General features: G+C 45.1%; 1 protein-coding gene across 2 annotated transcripts in view; it reads left to right on the forward strand.

Moving 5' to 3' along the window:
* The first annotated feature begins 1,580 nt into the window (after nucleotides 1-1,580).
* The window catches only part of CREB5 (cAMP responsive element binding protein 5), a 399,683-nt gene continuing 389,209 nt past the window's right edge, over nucleotides 1,581-12,054 (forward strand). For both annotated transcript variants that reach the window (XM_078441094.2, XM_078441098.2), the window contains exon 1: nucleotides 1,581-1,694. The gene's annotated coding sequence lies outside the window, so the exon portion shown is untranslated. The remainder of the gene's footprint in view (nucleotides 1,695-12,054) is intronic.

A 12,054-nucleotide genomic window follows, 5' to 3' on the forward strand; every position in this document is an offset into this window, starting at 1 on the left:
TTGTTTAAACACTTAAAAGCAGAAAGGAAATACAGACTCTTCGATTTAGGATACCAAAACCAGCTCAGAAAGTACTATGTGACGATCCGGGCAAAGCATTACAGTTTCTAGCCAGTCCAGTCATGATTCTCTGGCAAACTGCACAGTCATGGTTATGATGCACTGGGATAAGAGGCGCTATATAAATGTTAGATGTTACATAAATGTCAGAAATGATTATTGTTTGTTAATGGGGGCTAAACTGTTCCTAAGCAAAACTCTGACTCCCAGCCAACACGTCCGTAGCAGAGATTCTAACTACCAAATAACCCATGAGAACGGAATGCTCCCGTCCTGGTTCTAGAAAGGAGCCCAGCTGGGATCTGGGGTTTGAAAACAGGGGTTGTGGTGCCACTACTTACCCAACTAACTTCGGGCCAGGTACCTAGCTTCCTGGAGCCTGCCTTAGCTCACCTGTAAAATGGGGGATAAGAACACCTGTCCTACTTCTGCTTCCTGTGCTCAGTCCTTGTGAGAAGCAGGGGCGTTCGCATGGGTGCGGGTGCTTTGTGAAGGTGAGCCCCTGCAAGGATGACAGTGGTCATCTAGGATCGCTGGAATTTAGCCTGTACCTTACCTTTGAGTCCTAGTCACAAGGAGAAATCCGAATGGAAATGAAGCTGGAGATGGGGATGGTGACTGGCCAGTGCTGAGAACGTCAGGCTCCCTCCCTCAACGGAGCTGTCAGGAAGATACTGCAGACCAGACGCCCGGATCCTGCATTCTGGCTCCGGCTCTGCCACTTGCCAGCCTGTGAGCTTGGGCGAGTTACAGAGGAGGCTCTGGAAGTGTTCGCCAAGGGCCCTTCCGGCTCTGACGTTGAGTCTAAATCAGGCTCATCACTTGGCTCTAGCTGTGATTCACCTTTCGCCTCCTGGAGAAACTATCTCCCCTCCAGCTTCTCAGACACACCAAGCAGGGGGCTTGGAAAGGGTGGGGGCTGTGTATTCCTTGTGAGGGTGCACAGTAAAGAAGTTATTCCCTTGGAGGTGAGGCGGCGTAGGGGATGGTGAAAAGGGGTGCCGAGTGAGTGTTCTGGGAAGCCAGGATTCAGGGAACACTCTAATGAGGTCACGACTGTCGCAGGCAAAAAGGAGGTGGACATCTGCTGGTGGGGGAAGGGGGCAGCGTTCTGCATTTGTGTTTGTAGAAAGTCTCTTCCCCGCACCCTTTGGCACCCCCTCAGCCCCCCACCCCCGTGTCCCATCCCCACATCTTTCAAACGCTACCAGGCCCTCCTTGGAGAGCCTGTGTCCGTGCCTCCTCCGTGGTCCTGTCTGAAACCGTGAGGATTGTTTCCAAGCTGACTCACACCACTAATGTCAGGGAGCCGTGTCACACGGCGCTGGGCTCTGCAAGCTGTTGCTTGCGCGGTCGCCGCCGCGGCCGCCGCTCCCCGGCGGGTGCACCAGGGTCCGCTCTTGGGGGGGCGGGGGCGAGGCGGGGCCGGGGCGGGGCCCACCCCCTTGGCGCGCCGGCCCCGCCCCTCCTCTCCCTCCCCCGCGGACCGCAATGATTTAGAAGTTCAGGAATCCCACGTGACGTCACCGGGGGGGTGATGTAATGCACTCTAAATAGAATGTATTGTAATCTTTGCTCAGTCCAACGTGGTCCCTTCACCCGGGCTCCGCTCTTGCCTTCTCCACACTTGTTTGGTAAGTTCCTAAAAATACGGCTCGGCCACTTCTGGGGCTTTTGCATTTAGCTACTTTTGTTGCACTTGCCGCGGGAGCCATCTCGGGAGCGTACTTGGTTTGCAGGGGTTGGTTCTCGGCAGCAGCCGCGAGATTACTTGGTCCAGTGGGCAGGTCACAGGGCAAGGCGTAGGGAAGATGCGATGCATTTTTTTTTTTTTTTTGGAGGGTGATCTGTGTTTGTAAACACTTTGGCGGACCAGAGGGAAGTCCGGCCCCAAATGCTGGTGGACTGTGGAATTCTGTTGTGTCCTGAGGCCACCCCAGAGACCCCACGCCGTGTCGGTTCTGGAGCGCGTCTCAGTGGCCGCCGCGCCGTGCGACTGGAGGGATGCTAACGTGGAGCGAGCGCCGTGTCTTCCCCGGCGTGGTGCGTGTGTGGGAACGCGCGTGTGTTTCCCTGACACGGGGAACAGTTATGAATCGGGGGTGTGTGTTTGCCTCCAGAGACCTGGCAAGGTGCGGAACCCTCCAGAAGTGCGGTCGAGCGGAGGCAGCGGCGGTGGCAGCGGAGACGGCGAGCCAGGAACCTCCCCCCGCGTCCCCAACTTCCCGGTGATGCGGCGGAACCCCCGGAGAAAGTTTGCAAACTTCCAGCGGGCGCGGCGAGGACGCCGGGTCACCTAGGGGGCGGGCGGGCGCGCGGGGCGCTCGCTCCCTCCCGGTGCCGAGCCTGCTGCTGCCACCTCTCCCGCAGGGCGGCCCGCCGCAGCTGGTGGGCGCGCGCGCCCGGGGAGGGGACGTGGCCCTTGAAGGGCACTTGGCTTTCGCCCCAGGCGCGGAAGGCTCGAGAGTGGCGCGGCTCTGTTCGCTTTCACTCCTGCAGTCGTCTCCTGCCTCCGTCCGGTTCTCGCTGGCATCATTACCTCTTCCCCGCCGCTGCCCCAAATGACAGCTCCGGGTTTTGCCGCGGCAGCGCGGTGGCAGTTCCCAGGACCCGGCGGCGGAGCCTTCCTCTCCTGCAGATTCTCCACGCAACCACTTAAACTTTTCATGAAGTTCTTAGAGGGGCAAAGAGGCGCGAAGGAACCAAGGACACGTTTTCTCCCGGCAGCTGCATCCCGCTTCTTCTTTGCCATAGAATTACTTCCTGGGGGAGGGAGTATCCGGTAGATAAAGCCCCAGACCTTGTCCACCCCCTCCCCAACTTTCCCTGAACGGGTGCCACCCCCCACTTGATGCTCGTTCAAGGCCAGGAACTGGAGTGGGTTGCTTGTAGGTTGCGTTGTCAGAGTCCTCAGAGTGTGTTCGATTTTTATTTTTCCCTCCCTCTCTGACATGTGTCAAGGAATAAAGGCTGGATACAGGTCCATTACGTCATTCTGCAGGCCAGTAAGTGTTTGATTAACAGCTTCAGATACTCAAGAGTTCGGGGTTTAGAAATGCTGACAAAGCAACTCTGCTTTTCCAACCCCCCCCCCCCCCCACCTCCCCCAGCAGACTCGTACAGTCGCCCATTCCCTGGGCATCTTTATTGCCCTCTCCTCCGGTACCCCTCCTTCTCTACCCCCTCCCCCGCCCACACCGTTATCACTCTGGCTCCGCCTCTGCCTTCTATTGCTTTCCCCGGGGCGATCACTGTCCCCAGAGTGCAGTAAGAGCTTCTGGGGTCTGAAGGGAGCACAGTACCTGATCACCGCACACGCAATCTGCCCCTTTCTATTATTTAAGGAAGGCACCAGCGAGCCCTCTTCTCCAAGGCGCGACTTCTCTGTCCTGATAGAAAAGGCATCTCAAGAAATGTTTAGAGTCGTTAGGATAATACTACGTCCCTGTGGTGACTTAGGAAAACCACACACCCACTGCAAATAAAGTACTTAATTTTACATAGCGCCTTCCTCCAACCGTTTAGCGGAAGAGGGAAGGCCAAGAAGTGAGGGTGCTGACTAAATCAAATTTAGCTGAACGAATCAAGAGTTAAACGTTTCGTTTACAAAGCGAGGGAATGTGAGTCACTGAACCCAAAGTACCTCACAATAAATTGGTGGATGCTTTTCTTTCTCTTAACCTTAAGTTTCTATATTTGAAGAGGAAATCTAAATACATAAGTCACTGAATTGAGTCAGAATCTTAGTATCTGGCAGTTGAAGTCAAAACACTGTGTGTGACGCGTTTAAGGGATAAAAGTAAAAAGAACTGGTAGTGGGGGAGGGTGTGTGTGTGTGTGTGTGTGTGTGTGTGTGTGTGTAAGCAGCAGAAATCAAATAAAAAGATCTCCTGACAGAGTTTTGGATTGAGCGGGGCAGAGGATCTGGGTGCTCTCTGATTTGAAGTTGGCGGAAGCTAAATTGAGGAACATTTATATTCTGAGTATGTGGGAATTTCTTGAAGAACACACATGTTTTATTATAATCAGATCTACTTTCTTCAAGCAGCCATGCTGCGGGGAAGGCAGTTGTGAAACTTGTGTCTGGGGTTTAATTGACATCCTTCCCCAAGTTTGCGGCCGTATTTATTATTTATTCACCTCTAGAGATGAAATAGTATAACCCCTGCAGAATACATGTGCATCTAAAATGTGAAACTTCTTGTTTGTGATGTATAGACCTCAAGGAAAAAATGGCCCGGGTCACCAGCACTGGAGAGTGTGATTAATGATCAGTGATTTAGTGATCAGTGATTAGTGGTTTTATTCAAACTGTTACCTCTGACCAGAAGCACACATCAGAGGATTAACAGGCTCTTTAGATAAATGCTCATTAGTGGAAGGGGAAAAGCAAAGATAATAGGCATGCACCCAGGGACAACTTTCGAAGAAAATCATTCCCCGTCTTCAGAATAATAAGCTCTATTAACAGAAAGCCCTTTTAATTTAAAACTTGCTTTTATCTTGTAAATCAAAGTTAGATGTAAAAGTTTGTAGTGCCATTATAACCTAAATTTTCCCATATCCACTCGATGTGGATTATCTCAGTAGCGATATTTTTTTTTTATTTAAATAAACAATTGGACCTTCAGAGCAGCTGAACCCTGACAAGTTCTTAACTCCCAGGGTTTGAAGGTGTCCGTCCCCCCTTCTAGAATGGAGAGTGCGACTTGCTAGCTAGATGGCGCACTGTTATTTGGTGTTGTGTGCGGTGGGGCGCAGGAGTCGCAAGGAGCAAGTAGCTGCTTGCGCGGGGTTCTTCCACACTTCCAACAAAGTTGATTCTGTGTAGGCTTGGAGGCTAGACAGTTCTACAAGTTTTTAGTCACATTTTCCATGTCAGTCAAATCGGGGGAGTTCAAGGCTACTGGAAAAATTAGTCTCATTACTAAAAGAAACTTAGCGAACGAGGGAGGAAAGGAGGTACCGGAGGCCAGGAGGTACCCCTGGATTGCAGAAGTGATTGTAAAATAGCAGACCTGCCTCTCCTCCTCCTCCTCCTCCTCCTCCTCTTCTTCTTCTTCTTCTTTTTGACTAAGAGCTAGTTTCACAATCTGTGGTCTGATATTCTGAGGCAAATCCTCAAAGCTTTATTTTCTTCCTAATCTTGCTGGTGAAAAAGAAGTTACTAGAAAGAAAGGAAGAAAAAAACCTGATTTGGTGACTGCAGGAAGCAACACGTTGCTGATTTTATTCTACAGATAATGGTAAGATGATGTTTCTTATGCTTATGAAGCAGAAAGGAACTTTGCAGTTGGTTAAATGAGGCCGATCCTGTATCTTCATAGATGAAATTCAGAAATGGAATTCTTACTTCACACTGAATTTTAATATTGCCTTTGTCAGTTTCCTGGGACTTGGTATAGCATTTTGTGTGGAAGGTGTGTGTGTGTGTGTGTGTGTGTGCGTGCGTGTGCATGTGTGTGTGTGTGTGTGTGAATAAGACCATTATTTCCTGGGTAAAATAATGTTCATGAGAATGTGAACTGCAGTAGGTTCTAACTGCTATGAAGCATGTTAAATAATGTGTCAGGTAAAAATTCCTTTTTCCATGGGCCTTCATGAATCACTTTAATAAGTACTTAAGTTTTAATAAGGAAGGCGTTTTTAAAAAAGAAACCTAAAAATGGAAATAAAACAAAACAAAAAAACATTTCCCACATACAAACCTAGATATGTATTCCCTTTGAAATAGGATGCTGTTGATTGAATATCAACTATTACGCTATTACTTTAGTTTTAAAACTTAAAAAGAAAATAATAGGACTCGCTTGTGCTTCCCTGTAAATGTCCTCATTTTCCTTCCCTATAAATGTCCTCATTTTCCTTTGCTTGTAGCATTTCATATAAACCTGTTATTTTAAAATCCTAACTGATGCGTAACAACTTGTATTTTTTCAACTTGACTGAGGATAAGCATGTTTGCTCAATTGATATATCTTCAAGCTGTTTCTGAATGTAAATTGCTGATATCCATAAACTGCCTGTCAATAAAAAGTCAGTTGTGACCCTATATAGTTTCTACATAAGTAGAGAGTTTATTAGAACGTTCCCATAAAAGCATGGAAACTCCTCTGTGACACTGCAGCTTTTATTTGAATAGGAGGTTAATTGAATGGTAGTTTGCCAGAGAGACTTTTCCTGTATAGCTTTTCAATTACAGTAGATTGAAGATTTTCATACAACTAACTGTCAGGTTCCCACACCTGCAGATTCAAAACCAATTAATCATGGACTTTCCTTGCTATTTGTACCAATGTCAAGTCCCTGGTCTCCTGATTTCTTACTAATTTGCCTTTTAGCAACAGTACATCACTGTCCTATAGTATTTCCTTAGCATTGGAGTTAATTTCTTATTAAGCTGAAAATTGTTCTGTGGGAAGGTGATGTTTGCTGTATCCTCAAGACGTGATCTTTGTAGTCGGTTTTCTTCTGCTTGCGTGGTTAGATTAAAATTGGGGATCTGAGTGGACTTATTATGTTTGTCATCTTTTTTTTTCCTTCTTCACTTCAAAGCAGTGCTGTTAGTCACAAAATTAATGTGATCATGGCTGGTGTTTCCCATCTATACGCTTCTTTTGCTTCTTACAAATTGGATTTCTACAGCAATTTAAGATCTTTTTTTAGAGGCAGCTTTCTTGGATGAAGATGGAACAATGATCTCAGTCAATTCATTATCTTGTCCAGTTTGACTACCAGCTGTATTATGGGAATCTACCAATGCTTTTTATAAATTAGTGTTTAAAAATTTAAATCTAGTACTATCTCTCTGAATGCTATTTAAGAACATTATGCAGTTGAGATAAGGTAATAAACTGGGAGGCAATAGCCTTAAACATTTAAGTGTAAGAAACAAGCACTTTTGGATATGCTAAGCAGACTTAAAGAACCTTTGTGTATCGCTATTTGTAAACTAAATAAGCTATCTGTTTTGTGACATTGCTTTAAATAGAAACTCTGACACTTTAAAAATGACATCATGTTTAATGTTTTCCCTAAAAAGTTCTTGCACTTTGTAATTAGGAAAAGATCGGCAATTTGTGATTTTGAGGATCCATTAGTATTCCATTGTTGGGAATCACAAATCATGGATTTAACATAAGAGAAACAGAGAGAGAGAGGGCTTTTATAAATTTTCAGGTAGTGATAACAGTACGCCAGAAACAAGAGTAAAATTTTTGAAGCTCACCTTGAGACTCTGGGACCTTCAAAATAAAATTTAGAAAGTTTGGATAAATGTCTGAATGCATGTTATTTTGGCATTCTTGTGTTTCTTTCCTTGAAGCTCACACTGTTGCTTCTTTCTGTGTTCTGAGAAATTGATCAGAATCAACTTAACACTTTAAAAACACATAGTGTAGTTGCTTCCTTCTCTTTCTTCAAGGTTTACATTTCTAATCTCCACCCAAAAATGAACCAGGATTGAAAACTACCATGTTGGCATTTGGCTTGAACTAACCTTGGAGAGTAAGAATGCCTTCTGGACCAAGGATGCTGATGGTGAGATAGAAAGGCTTGTTGTGGCATATAGAGAGCTGGAGCTGGGGAGGCCTTCTCACTCACAGACCAACCTCATCACTCCTCGGGGGAGAACCTAAGGCCTGGTCCCTGGGCTCACCGAAGCCCAGAGCTAGAGAGTACCAAACCAAGCCTACAAGCGGAGTCCCTGCCTCCGGGCCGAGTTCTCTTTCCATGAGCCAGGCCGCCATAAATACCCTGGTCATGAATGAAACATTACCTATGGCTTTGGATACTGTGCTCTTTTTAAGCCTTTTGATCCGTAACCTTTCAAAGACAACTTTTTTTTTTTTTAATCAGATATTTTGAATGAATGCCCTGACTGTAAAAACTGTAGTTTCTATTCTGTTTATTCTGCTAGATCTGTAACGTTAATTTTTTTTTTTCACATTGACCTCCTTATTGGAAAACCATTCTTCTCATTTCACCGTTATTATTAGACATGCCCTGTTAAACTATACCCTCCCGATTTGATTTGAGACTAAAAACCAGGCAGAACTTAAAGATGGTCTAAAAGACCATTTTAGAATAAGGCAGTCACTTTTGTCACTTCCTTTTTTTCTTTATCACCTTTGAAGAAGGGATCCGAGCAATTATTTAAAGTTAAATAATCTTTCTTTCTGTCGAATAGAGCAACGAGTGCTATTTTCATTCTGGCAGATGTACTTTTGCCCAGAACCTCTCTCTAGTATATTATCTTTCCAGGTTGGTCTATACGAGAGTATTTGGAGGTGAATATTACATCAGAAGTGAGTTGCGTCTAGAAGTATGCTCTTTGAGGTTTCACTGGCAAAACTTGACTAATCACAGCTAATAGAAATCACGCATGCAACATAGGGGGCTCCAGAGCACCACACATCTGATTTAAGATGACATTTAGGTTATGCTGTATTTAGGATGGGGAACAAGAATATCTCAATAGAAATCTTGAATGCATCTACTGTATGTGTTATTTGGCTTGACCCGTAGGTTTCCTTTCCAGCTCTTTGCATGAACACTTTATATCAGAATTCAGGTCTCTTTTATTCTTTTATTACACTGAGGAGCCCCTGTGTTGCATGATTCCTCAAATACAACACTTTTCAGCCAATTTTATGCAGTTCTCTCTGCTGGCTTCCCAAGGGGGAAAACCACATGCAACAAAAAACATCTTTGTTTTTGCTTGAATTAGCTGATTATAAGAAGAAATACATTTAGCTCCATTTGCCAGGCCTGGTAGGGGCCTATCACTTTATCAAAACAAGATCTTCTTCTCTTAAGTAAGCAACGACGCTGTTTGGCCTCTGAATGACCAGGTACTGATCTGTGCACCAGAGGATAGAAGGCATTGAGGATCAAATCTGTTTCCACCAGGGTACCTAGGCATGCTGTGGCATACCATTATGAACAGCCTGATTTGCCTTCCTGCAATGACAGCCTTGTCCAGAAAAACACTGCCTTCTGGGAGGAAAGACAATATGCTCAATTCTCAAACTGCTCAGTTTTGAGCAGGGACTGACGGCTGTGTTGAAGATGGCTTTCAGAATGCCGATTATTTATTAAACTACCACATGGTAATGGTAAGACCTTCCCAAGCTAGGGCTCAACTATCTACATCTTAAAAGCCTTAATGGTCCATTCTCTGCATTTTTCTTATGCTAATGTTTTTCTAGATTTATTTTTAAGTATCCATTCTGGTGACTCTGCTTTCAGAGTAACCCTGCAATACCAGGTCACAAGTGTGTAGAATGGGAGAGGGAACATTTTTCCATAAGGGAAGTAGATTTTAATATCAAATCTTAGAAGAAATAATTAGCAAGACAAAAGCGAGAAAGATTTGAAATCTGATGGATGGCTCAAAGGCCCTGCCATAACTCTGCCAAACAGTATGGTTTATGGCAACGGGAAAAGCCTGACACTGGAAGAGGGAATCCCCTAAGTGCTGCCTTCAATTCATTATGCTTCTCTGCCTCAGTTTCTCTGTTTGTGAGAAAAGAGTATTAGTTTTGACCAGCTCTGTCCAACAGTGGGAACCATAAATACAAGCCACCTATGTAATTAAAATGTTCTAGTAGCCACATTAAAGAGGCAGAAAGAAACAGGACATTTTTAAAAATTCATTTATATATTTTGAGAGAGAGTGCACACACACGTGCGCAGGGGAGGTTGGGTGGGGGGCAGGGGTGGGGGCAGAGCTAAGCAGGCTCCACGCTGAGCACAGAGCCCTACTCTGGCTAGAGCTCACCACTGCGATATCACGACCTGAGCTGATATCAAAGAGTTGGCCCTTTAACCGACTGAGCCACCCAGGCGCCCCAAGAAACAGTTAATTTTTTAATAACATTTAATTTGATCCAGTGTATCTGAGATATTATCATTTCAGCGCATAATCAATATGAAAATGTCGATGAGATATTTTGCGCTTTTGTTGTTGCTACTGGTACTGAATCTTTGAAATCTGGTTATTGGTCACACCTCTCAGTTCAGACCAGTCACAGTTCAAGTGCTCTGCAGGCACATGTCATCAAGTTACAATGGTGTCAGGCAATGCGAATCTGGACTCTGCTTCAATGGTTCTTCATCTGGCAGCCCAACAGAACCACCCGTGGAGTTTATAAAAAAAAATGCCGATACCTATTCCCCACCCCCGATTCTGATTTGATTGGTTTTGGTGGCGGGGGTGGGGGGGGGGGCCTGGGCCTTTGTATTTTTTAAAAGCTCCCAAAGTGGTTTCTAAAGTGTGGCCAGGTTTGGGACCTGCAATTCTATCTGATCTCCGCGGTGTCTTTTGTTCTCATATTCTATGATCTATTGACGGAAAGGGACTGCAGTAAAGCATTCAGAGTTTGAGATTAACCAGTAGTTGTTGTAGGCACGCGACAAAACATATTTAAGGAGATACAATCAATAAAAATTAAAACGTCCAGGGGCGCCTGGCTGGCTCAGTCAGTTGGGCGTCCGACTTCGGCTCAGGTCGTGGTCTCACAGCTCCTGAGTTTGAACCCTGCATCGGGCTCTGCGCTGACAGCTCAGAGCCCGGAGCCTGTTTTGGATTCTGTGTCTCTGTCTGTCTCTGTCTCTCTCTCCCCCTCCCCCACTCATGCTCTGTCTCTGTCTCTGTCTCTCTCTCTCTCAAAAATAAACACATTAAAACGTACAGATTGAATAATTTAGAAGAGGATTCTTTGAGCCACAGATGAACTCAGTTTTGTATGAGTTTCAAATATCTTAAATGGTTATCTTTCCCCAAAATATTACGATTGGGTTTGCATGCAGCCTCTTAGAAATCCTCCATTTTGGAGAAGGCCAAGATCACCGCATTTCAGTGGTTTTGCTAGCTTACTTCTTTGTCTCAGTTACTACTCTCCTTTAGCTCTTTCTGGAGGGAGAATCTTACTTCGTTTGAGGCAGCTGGGTCCCCTTGTGTTTTCCTCTAAGCTTTTAAATAAGCTTTGTGTCATTGCAGAGACCAAACTTGCCCTTTGCTCACGTCAAGAAGTTAGTAACAGTTCTTTCTAGTTGCCATCCTTTAAAGTATTAGAAGAATCAGTATTTCCCAAGGCATATCAGCGTGTTCTCTTTTGATAAATGTTTAACGGCGTGTCAGTTTGTGCATTCACTAAGGGACGCAAAGAACCCAAAATTAAAAACAATGATTTCCACACTCCTCACCCATCTTCTTTCCAAGTCAACAACGAGTATTGTTTGTGGAGGGGAGGAGAGATCTCAGGGACGGTCTCTTGTGACTTGGTGCTGCTGAAAACCTCTGCATTCCCGAATTCGTGAGTCATTCCACCCCAAACCTCTCTCCTTATCCCCTGCATAGCAGTGTGTTTCCAAGTACGTGTCTATGTGGCCACGTGCTTTTTAAACACGACTTACAACCATTTTTGGTACAAACTGGCGCGTTTCCTCTACATTTTGTGATGATAATATTTGTGTTTTCTGTCAGGTCATTCATCAGGAAAATTTTACCCTCCTTTCATTAGAAGAAACTGAAGGATTGACAAGGCGGGGCATCGTGTTCATTCATTAGAAGGGGGTGAGGCAAGCACTCCCATTTATTAGTACCTAAAGATAAGCACTGTTCTGGGTGGTTTCCAGGTGGCGACTTGCCAATTGTGTGTATGATTGCATTTGTCTTTGAGTTTACAAATAACTTTATTTTTTTTTCCTGATGCTTTTGCATGCGTTACTTGTACTTAAATGATTTCTCTGCTAATAACTTTTGCTTCCCAGCTCCAGGCTGCGTGTACCTGGACTGATTAACAAATACATTTGGGTATATCAGCCTCTTCACATGAGACCTATTCTGAAAGTTGCACGGAGACCTCTGTTACAAACCCGTGTTTTTAGTGGTATCTAGGGAAACTTTCTCTAAGGCTAATTTGTGATTGACTTTTGAGGACTTTGTGGAAGGACGGTGAGATTAAAGATGTGAGTTGTTCAACTCTTTTG

This window comes from Panthera onca, chromosome A2 (genome assembly GCF_046562875.1).
Source record: "Panthera onca isolate mPanOnc1 chromosome A2, mPanOnc1 haplotype 2, whole genome shotgun sequence".
Taxonomy (NCBI): Eukaryota; Metazoa; Chordata; class Mammalia; order Carnivora; family Felidae; genus Panthera; species Panthera onca.